At 37.6% G+C, this 10,129-nt stretch overlaps 1 protein-coding gene across 5 annotated transcripts in view; it reads right to left on the minus strand.

The window, feature by feature from the left end:
* Nucleotides 1-10,129, minus strand: part of RABGAP1 (RAB GTPase activating protein 1) — a 164,097-nt gene that overhangs the window by 153,709 nt on the left and 259 nt on the right. The gene's annotated exons all lie outside the window — the stretch shown is intronic.

Consider the following 10,129-nt stretch of genomic DNA (forward strand, 5'->3'; position numbering starts at 1 on the left):
GAGGGAGGAAAAGTGGTGGTGATGGTGGAGGGCCCTTATGGGGAAGAGCACTGGGTTTTGTATGGAAACCAATTTGACAATAAACTTAAAAAAAACAAAAACCCTCATCTGTGGCCCTGGTATTTTGTTTACCCTCTCCTAGCATCATTTTGGAAAAGAAAATAAATCAATCAACAACAATACAAAATTTCAAAACCCATAGAGTTCTTTACAGTTCTCATCATCTGAGATGACCATTTCCTTATTCTGAAACTTTTTCTTGTTTCTACTTTTTACCTCTGACTACATTTCTCAGCTGTCACTTAGGTTCCTTTTCTTCTGCACATTCTTTAAATCCCACCCTGTCCCTCTTCTTGTTCTACTTTTCTCTGGCTCTCTCATTAACTCACATGGTTATAATCTTTTTTGTTTGTTTTTGGTATGCTGAGGATACTGTTAGCTCTAACTTTTCTTCCTAGTTCCACAGAGGTGTTTATGTTTTTTCTTTTCTTTTTTAAAATATTTTATTTATTTTTGAGAGAGAGAGTGAGCAGGAGAGGGTCAGAGAGAGAGAGGGAGACAGAATCTAAAGACAGGTTCCAGGCTCTGAGCTGTCAGCACAGAGCCTGACGCGGTGCTCGAACCCACAAACCGCAAGATCATGACCTGAACCGAAGCCAGATGCTCAACCAACTGAGCCACCTAGGTGCCCCATCCTTTCTATTCAGTATTAAGTGTCTGACAATGTGCCAGGAACTATGTATAATGTTATGGTGAGAAATAATAGGTAGTCTTTACCTTTGATAAGTGTACAACAGTAGAGAAAATGGACAAAGAAGTTATTATAATACAGTATAGTGCTTGCTATAATAAAGGTATACAAAGGATGTTGTGAGAATATATGGGACAACTCTGCTACGTGTGTCCCATGGCCATCTCAAAACCAATTCCACATGTCCAAGTAAACTCCCATCCATCACATAAGCATATTCTTCCTCACAGGTTCCCTATCTTGGTTAACAACCACTGATCCAAGACAGAGAAACCAAAAAAAAAAAAATAATAAAATAAAATAAATAAATAAATAAATAAATAAAATAAATTAAAAAAAAAAAGGCCTGGACTTGTTTTCTCATTCTCCCTTGGAAGTCTAATGGATTTTAGTTCCAAAACATACCCCAATCCTATTCCTTCTTTGCCATCCTTCATGTCACTGACCTGTGAGTACTTCATTCTCTTCCAACTTAACTCCAACCTAAGTCTCCCTTTCTAGACTCTCTCTAGTCACTGTTTATCAAGGTCTCACAGCTAACATCTAAACTTTAGATCTGATCATATATCCTACCCCTTCCTCAAAACCTTTGACTACTCTTGACTAAAACTGGAATAAAATCCAAACTCTCAGTCTTCAAAATATGGGACAACTCTACTCTTACCTTCTTCTATCAAACCATACCAGAAACTCACCAAATATGTCATGCATTTTTATGCTTTCAAGCCTTCATTCATGCTGTTTGCTAATCTAGGAACATGTCTTCATTTCTTCAGGTAGTCCTTTTCCATCACCAGCAATCTTATGATACAATCAAATATTCATATTCGATCTCCCCCTTTCCTTCTGCAATACGCATTATTTTGCTCTAGGGCTCCTAAGGCTTTTATTTGCTTTTTAACTCTATCACAGAACTACAGCATTTATTACACAGTAAAATGTTATACCTTTTTCCTACTCCACTATATTGGTTGGTCATTCAATCCAGAAATAATTATAATGCAAATGCTGGGAATACAATGAGCACACACAGTCCCTGTGAACTATTTGTGCACAGGGATGTCAGATTTTATTCAGATTATCTTTATATCCTTGCTTACTGGCAGCACTCAATAAATCTGACCGAACAATATTTTAATCAGTGTTTAACTGGTATGGTCTAAGTAATGTGAGGAGGACAAATGACAAATATACTATATTACATGCATGTGACTTGGGGATATGGCTATGTATGACAACTGGAATGAAGAGACTCAAAAAGAAGTACCCTTGAGTGTGCCTGGGTGACTCTACATCAAATTCCCAACTGTCAAGCCCAAAGGCAGTTAACACTGAGCCAGAAAACATACCGCAGATTCCTTTTGGACCAAAACACTCTCTTATCACTTATCTTATCACCCTCCGAATACCCATCATTTCTGTTGTTCAACCAGTGAACCAATGAGTACAACTTTAGGGAATCTTAAGGGGGATACTTAAACCATCTCACTAAATAAAAAAAAAGAGACAATACTCCTATTAGTTCCTATGAACAATTACATGCCCAATATGGTACTAAAAAGCTTTACATGCATTATTTCTAATGTTCAGACAAACTCTGCCAGAGAGATATTAACTTCATATGACAGACAGAGGCTTAGACTGGTTCTATAACCTGCTTACGTTCATAGATAAAACGTCGATCTTGACCCAGATCCAGGTATCTAGGTGCTTCTGTCGTTTTCTGGAATGCATCTCTCCTCTTTGGTGTCCTTAACTCTATGCTCTCCCTACTCTAATTCATCTTCTATGTGGCTACCAATTTTATCCTTCTAAAACACAAATTTACTGTCTGCTAAGAAAAAGACAAAACAGGAAGGAAAAGAATCAAGTCCCCAAGAGGCTATAGCAGCCCAATCCTCTGGGTTTGCAGCCCTTTAAAATTAAAGAGTACAAAGAAGTTATTGTTTCTAACCACACTATATTAATCTCAGCTTTTTTCTTTGGCTCCGGAGTTTGTTTTCCTGCATTGGTTTTCACATGAATTTTTCACAGCCTAGCCCTGGGAAGGGTGGGACAAATCTAACAAAACTCAATGGAAAAGCATCCCTTCTTTATAAAAATAAATTCCTTTCCACCACTACTAATTGCTAAACAATAGATGTGTCTTTGTTGAAGTCTGACTCTGAATTTGGGGGCTGTTTCTCTGAATTATTTTAGTGAGCTAAGAGAACCATATTAATTTAAGCCTTCTGAATAATTTCAGCTTAGCTTAAAAAACCAAAAACAAAAGAAAACAAAACAATCACCTTGGGCCCACAGCACTTAAAAGCAAGAAAAACCAGCTTATCTAAAAGTCACTGTCAGGCAAATTTTAATTTGCAATGCCTGTGACAATTTACTTCTTTCAACTACGTCGTGGTTCTTTTAGTTCAATTTCAGATAAACTATAAAAAGAATAATTAAAGGAATATAGAAATTTGTAAGACAAAAGGATTTAAGATTTTTAATTTTTTAAAAGATTTTCAAGTTTTAATCTTTTTAAAGTTGTGGTTAAATATACATAACTATCATTTTAGCCATTTTTAAGTGTATAGTTTTGTGGCATTAAGTACATTCACACTAATGTCAACTATCACCATCACAAAAACTTTTTCATCTTCCCCAGCTGAAAGTCTGTATCCATTAAACACTAACTCCCATTCCCCCAGGCTACCAAAGCACTATTCTGTCTCTATAAATCTGACTACTCCAGGTATCTCATAAAAGTAGCAGAATCACAGTATTTGTCCTTTTGTGGTTAACTTATTTCATTTGGCATAATGTCTTCAAAGTTCATCTATGTTATAGCATGTGTCTGAATTTCCTTTCACTTTCAGGCTGAATGACACTCCATGGAATAAATATACTACATTTTTGGGGTGCCTGGGTGGCTCAGTTAGTTGAGCGTCCAACTTTGGCTCAGGTCATGATCAAGCAATTTGTGGGTTCAAGCCCTGTGTTGAGTTCTGTGCTGACAGCTCAGAGCCTGGGACCTGCTTTGGATTCTGTTTTTCCTTCTCTCTCTGCTCCTACCCAACTCACTCTCTCGTAAAAATAAGTAACATTTTAGGGGCGCCTGGGTTAAGTGTCTGACTTTGGCTCAGGTCACAATCTCGCGGTTCATGACTTCAAGCCCCACGTGGGGTTCTGTGCTGACAGCTCAGAGCCTGGAGCCTGCTTCAGATTCTGAGTCTCCTCCTCTCTCTGCCCCTCCCCTGCTCATGGTCTGTTTCTGTCTCTCAATAATAAATATTAAAAAACTTTTTTAAGTAACATTAAAAAAAATATATATATATATACACACACACACATTGTTTATCCATTCATTGGTCAATACAAGTTTTTAAAGCCTAATTAAGACATTATAGGATCTTTAGAATAAAACTCACAAAATCAATAGAGTAAAGGGCCTAAAGAAAACAACATTTTCAAAGTTATTTCTCACTTTATCATGAGTAATGAAGCTTTATTAAAGTTAATAGTCTAGTACAATATAAAAAACCTAAACTCCTTGATGTGACTCAAATGATGCTGTAGCTTTAGTTTCCTGATATATGAAATGAAGTACTAAACCTTTTCTATTCTTCTGTGAATGGGAGTAACCAGGGAAGTAACCAGGCCAGGTGCTGTCCAGTCCTAATCCATGATGCAACTAGTTGTATTTCTGTAAACGAAGAAACTAAGTCTTGGAGGTATTCAGTAGCTTACGTTCAATCATATACGAAGCGCAAGATGTGGGATATCTATTACTGTTTCCAAAGTTCACACTCACTCCCCTATATCTTGAGACCTCTAATGAAAGGTACAAGAGGTAAGATGAGATGTACATAAAACAATTTATTTAACTCTAAGTTGATCACTTGAATGCAATACTGTTGACAGCAAAAAAAGAAAAAAAAAAACCATGATTAAAAAAGAGGGGGTGGGCACATCCAACTTCAGCTCAGATCACGATCTCACAGTTCGTGAGTTCAAGCCCTATGTTGGGCTCTGGGCTGACAGCGCAGAGCCTGCCTCAGATTCTGTGTCTCCCTCTCTCTGCCCCTTGCACACTCACACTCTCTCACTCTCCCTCAAAAATAAATAAACATTAAAAACAAACAAACAAACAAAAAACCAAGAGATGTAGGTGATTTCCCCATATTCCTGTGGATATTTCAGGAGATAGACTTCAATTTTTTCCAGAACTCTAGGTATGATGACTTTATGTCACGTCAACACAGTCTCTGAAACTAAATATGTAAATTATTTGGATGCCATTTCCACAACAGAAACCTAACTCTGGGAACACAAGAAAAGTTAGCTTAATTTTAACATACTACTCTTTCACAAAGTCAGATTACATGTCTGACCTCCCTAATACACATTTTGGGGAAAAAAAAGTTTCCTCATTTTTTCATTTTTTCTGGAGATCTCTAAAGCAAAATATAATTTACATTACTGTTTTATAAACCTAACAATATGAACATTTTAAAAATTTTTATTTATTCTGAGATAGAGAGCAGGGAAGGGGCAGAGAGGGACTGAGTGAGAGAGTGAGAGACTGACTCTCAAGCAGGCTCAACGTTGTCAGCACAGAGGCTAATATGGGACTTGAACTCACAAACTGTGAGATAATGACCTGAGACAGAATCAAGAGTTGGAAGCTTTACTGACTGAGCCACCCAGGCACCCCTAAAACAATGAATACTTTAAAGCAATGCAGGACTGTCTAAAGACTTTTTCTCATTTTAGGAAATTAGTCATATAGTTCTTTCTCATCTATAGTGAAGATCTATTCCATTTAGAATGTCAACCTGTCGGGGCGCCTGGGTGGCTCAGTCGGTTAAGCCTCCGACTTCGGCTCAGGTCAGATCTCACGTTCGTGTGTTCGAGCCCCGCGTCGGGCTCTGTGCTGACAGCTAGCTCAGAGCCTGGAGCCTGCTTCTGGTTCTGTGTCTCCTCTCTCTGTCCCTCCCCCTCTCATGCTGTCTATCAAAAATAAATAAAACATTAAAAAAAATTAAAAAAGAATGTCAACCTGTCTATACTTAAATCTGCAATGTTATATTACTCATTTCTCCTTAAATTATGTGAGTTTAATTCCAAGCAAGCCAATTATTTGATAGATTATCAGAGCCTAAGATAAATGCAGTAAATACAGTTTCTCTTTTCTATAACCTCTTTTTGATTTTCAGGGAAATGTGTGTAGGCAAAACACAAATGTTTGGCAGAGACATACACATTTTCTGCACCTTCTGATATAAGGTGGCCCTGGTCCATAGTTATACAAGAGGGGGTGGGACATTCAACAAGTGTCCTGTATAGAGCAATCAATCAACATTTACTGCACATCTTCGTTTATAGCATCGTAATCTGCTGTAATTTAAAAATTCACAAATAAATCCTAAATATAGCTTCTTATTTCGGTATCTAACTTATGTTAATAAAAAATGAGTATCAAAAAATTCATAAATTTTAAGTTCCACAAATGTTTTTAAATCTATCTGAAAAGACTGTTTCTCACAACCAACAGCAAAATATAATAAAAAAAATTTGTTCCTGCTAGGGAAAACATTTTTTAAAGAAACATTAGGTTTTGCAGTTAGACCGATTTTTTATTTTTCTTCAATTCACAAAGAATTCAACAGGTAACTACAACAAGGATATAACCATTCCTCTCCTGCAGATGTATCAGAAGTCTATTCGTAGAAAATTGTGTGTCACAGTAAGAGAGATTTACATGACATGTTCTTACTCTTACACTGCCAGAATCCGCTTATCAGCATACTTCAATGGTTTAAAGAGTTTATTAACTCTACACTAAAAATATTAAAATGATTAACTTGTGGCTCTTCCCAGTAGTATTATACAAATGCCCAATATTTAATCCAATTTATCCTTGCATGCTGTCTCTTAATACTGTTGATGATATTTAAAATATGTTCCCAAAGGAAGAGTTTGCCAATCAATTCCTTTTTCTGATACAAAGGTCATCTTCTAAAAAAGGGAAACAACATTATAACCACAGGTTGTTGGTTATAATTACCAAAATGTACAAATAAGGGGATAAGCACAAAAAATAAATTTTAAAAATAGTTAAATTATTGTTAAATTTTACAGTTAACAGCATTGTTGTTAAAGTTATCACTGACAAGGGCACCTGGGTGGCTCAGTCAGTTGAGTGTCCGACTACGGCTCAGGTCAGGATCTCACAGTTTGTGGGTTCGAGCCCCACGTCGGCCTCTGTGCTGACAGCTCAGAGGCTGGAGCCTGTTTCAGACTGTATATCCCCTCTCTCTCTGCCCCTTCCCTGCTCATGATCGGTCTCTCTCTGACTCTCAAAAATAAATAAATGTTAAAAAGAAATTTAATAAAGTTATCACAGACACTAATCAGCTAATGTACCTAAATAAATGACAGATTTTAGTATGGAGAAAAATTTATTCCCACAAAGATTAATAGATCCCAAGAAGTACACTGATTTATAATACAAAAGTGAATGCAACCTTAACTGGAGATATGTAACAACCATGGTGAACTCTTCAGAGATAGGGACCTCTAAATCTGGCAGCACAGCCATATAATTAAGATACGTTTCCTCCTTTAGAGCCAGGATCAAACATTCTTTAATGTCAGGTATGAACTTAAAAATAAGGGCTTTATTTTTACTATTTGGTGATCCATGGAAAAGGGGATCTGGGGAAAAGGTTCGGCCTGCTAAAACTCTACTATGCTAGAAAGAACAATCTTCAAGAGTTTCATGGACGATTACTTCAGAGATTATGGTTACTTTGGAAAGAGGGAAACTCCCAGGCTAAAGTCTAAAAACTAAAGTGGCAGTGACTTGCAAACTGCTATATTTGGTCAGTCTTTGTACAGGAAGAGAAAGAAACAAGGCTATCAGGGTCAACAAGAGTACTTATAAGTTTAAGTATCTATCCATATTGTTTTGACTTAAAAGTTTTCTAAAAAATCAAGATCAAGATCTCTCAGAGCAACCACAGAACAAGAGATGAGGGATTAGGGATGAACCAGGTAACCAATTAATGCAAAAAAGAAAGCTGTTTAATTGATGAAGTGTTCTTTTCACGCATACCCAGGGATGTTGAGTCCTTGGCCTTGGATTTTTTCTTCGGAATCTAAATCTACAGAAAATCAATAAAACAAGGCAGTTGCATACAAAGCACTTAAATGTCATGCCAAACTCTCCTTTATGCGTGTTGGTTAAATTGGCAATTCTTCGATATTTGAGTTCTATCCCCATGAAAGATTTAAGGGTTCATTATTCCATATGCTTGAGAAGTGTAATCATACCTAATTATACTGCAAACTACAAAGATATTATGGAGAGCCTATGTCAGAACTTCAGCACACTAGAGTCTAAAAGACCATCAACAGCAGCGCTAATTTAAAAGAATTATTTTCTGAAGTCTGTACTCAAAAGTCACTTGTGAAAACAATCACTGTGAAATAATGAGACCTTCAAAGTAGGCTACATATTAGCTGGAAACATGCTCAATAACAGACAATGGCTTCTTTAAAAGAATGTGGACTGTAAAGTTAGCTGGAAATACACTCAATAAAAGAAAATTACTTCTTTAAAAAAATCTGGGCTGTAAAACTGAGATATATTTGTGGAAAATCAGGTTTCTTCATGTACAGAATGTGTAAAATACACTTCTTTCAATATGCAATATAAAAGATAGGAAACAGGTGTCTTCACTTTTACAGCGTCCCACTAAATAACCACTTAACCCAGATGAAGCATGTGTGAACTGCTAATAAAACAGTATACAGGGGTGCCTGGGTGGCTCAGTTGGCTAAGTGTCTGACTCTTGATTTTGGCTCAGGTCATGATCTCACATTCATGGGATGAAAACCCACACTGGACTCTGTGCTGACAGTAAGGAACCTGCTTAGGATTCTCTTCCTCCCTCTCTCTCCGCCCCTCCCCTGCTAGCATATATGCATATGCACAAGCTCTTTCTCTATCAAAATAAACAAACATTTCTTTAAAAAACCCATAACATTATGCCAGTAAGACCAAAATGCATATAGTATGTTAACTATCCAAATATATAACTTAACACAATGACCTAAGTCAATCAACTGTAAGCTGAGTTATAAAACTGAAACAGCAAAAAGGAAGTGTACCACAACATAGCAGTTTAATTTTAATTACGATTTTAATTGGTATTTAAGCTCCATCTGAATTTTAAATATTTCCAGTAAATACAAATCAATCATGGATTCAAATCTTATTAATGCAGTCTGAGGTCTATAAAGGAAGATCCTAAAGAACTCTTTACCATATTCACTTTCGGTTTTTTAAAGTAAACTCCACCTAAAAGCCTTCAATATATATTAAAATAGCACCCTACACATACACTTGAATTTAGGCCAACAGGTCCTTCGTTTAAAAGACGTTCTATGTGTACTTCCTTGGCATCTAAGTTTTTCAGCAACTTTTCAAACATCAGTTGGTGACAAACAGTGCAATTCATCCTCTATTGTTTCCATCTTTTTCAAACAAAGCAGCTGGAAACACAACTCATACTGCACTATTCCAATCACATGTATGTTAACACAGGTGTTTATTTGAATGAAAATATCAAACGAATGGTGAAATCCTGTCCCTGACAGTTTTTTTCCCTCACTAATAAAAACGACAAAAACCACAAGATCTCAAATTCAAGTTGAAACAGGATTTCAAACGCACGGAGCACTAGTACCATGACACTTAACGCAGTCTCCTAAGACTCTTGCTTCTATGATAAAGGAAGCCCCGAGTAACCCTAAGTACGGAGATGCCTGTAAAAACAGGTGCAGATCGTCACGGTCGGAATACCAAGAGTAGGCACCAGAGTACAAGGCAATGGACAGCGAACTCTTGGAAGTCTACGGTTATCCTCGGGCTCACTCCCTAAAACCCTGAAGGTTGCCGAGAATCAGACACAGCTATGAGCTACTGAGAGCAAGTACTTAAAGTACATGGGAAAAGTGAGACACTTTAACTGCAGGTGGGTAAAATGTGATCAGTACCAGTTGGCAAACCAACGCTAAAAGAAAGCAAGTCTTTCAGATTTCAGCACAGCCCAGGAAGCTAGCCTGAGGCCCAAACCAGCCGAAGTCACAAATACAGGCCCAGCTGGCAATGGGGAGAAACTGAGGGGTAGGGAGCAGCCGGATTCCCAAATAGGACCTGACCCAAAACATCAAAGTCAAGAGACAACCCAGCTCTGCCCGAGGGTCAGATGGACCGCCGCAAGCGCAGGGCTCAGTAGACAAGACACCCACCCAGACTGGGGGAACCGGTTTGGGCAGGGGCTGCGGGAGCGTTCCCGCCCGCGCATGCGCCCTCTCCCCTCCGCCACA

Source organism: Suricata suricatta, chromosome 13, assembly GCF_006229205.1.
Source record: "Suricata suricatta isolate VVHF042 chromosome 13, meerkat_22Aug2017_6uvM2_HiC, whole genome shotgun sequence".
Classification (NCBI taxonomy): Eukaryota; Metazoa; Chordata; class Mammalia; order Carnivora; family Herpestidae; genus Suricata; species Suricata suricatta.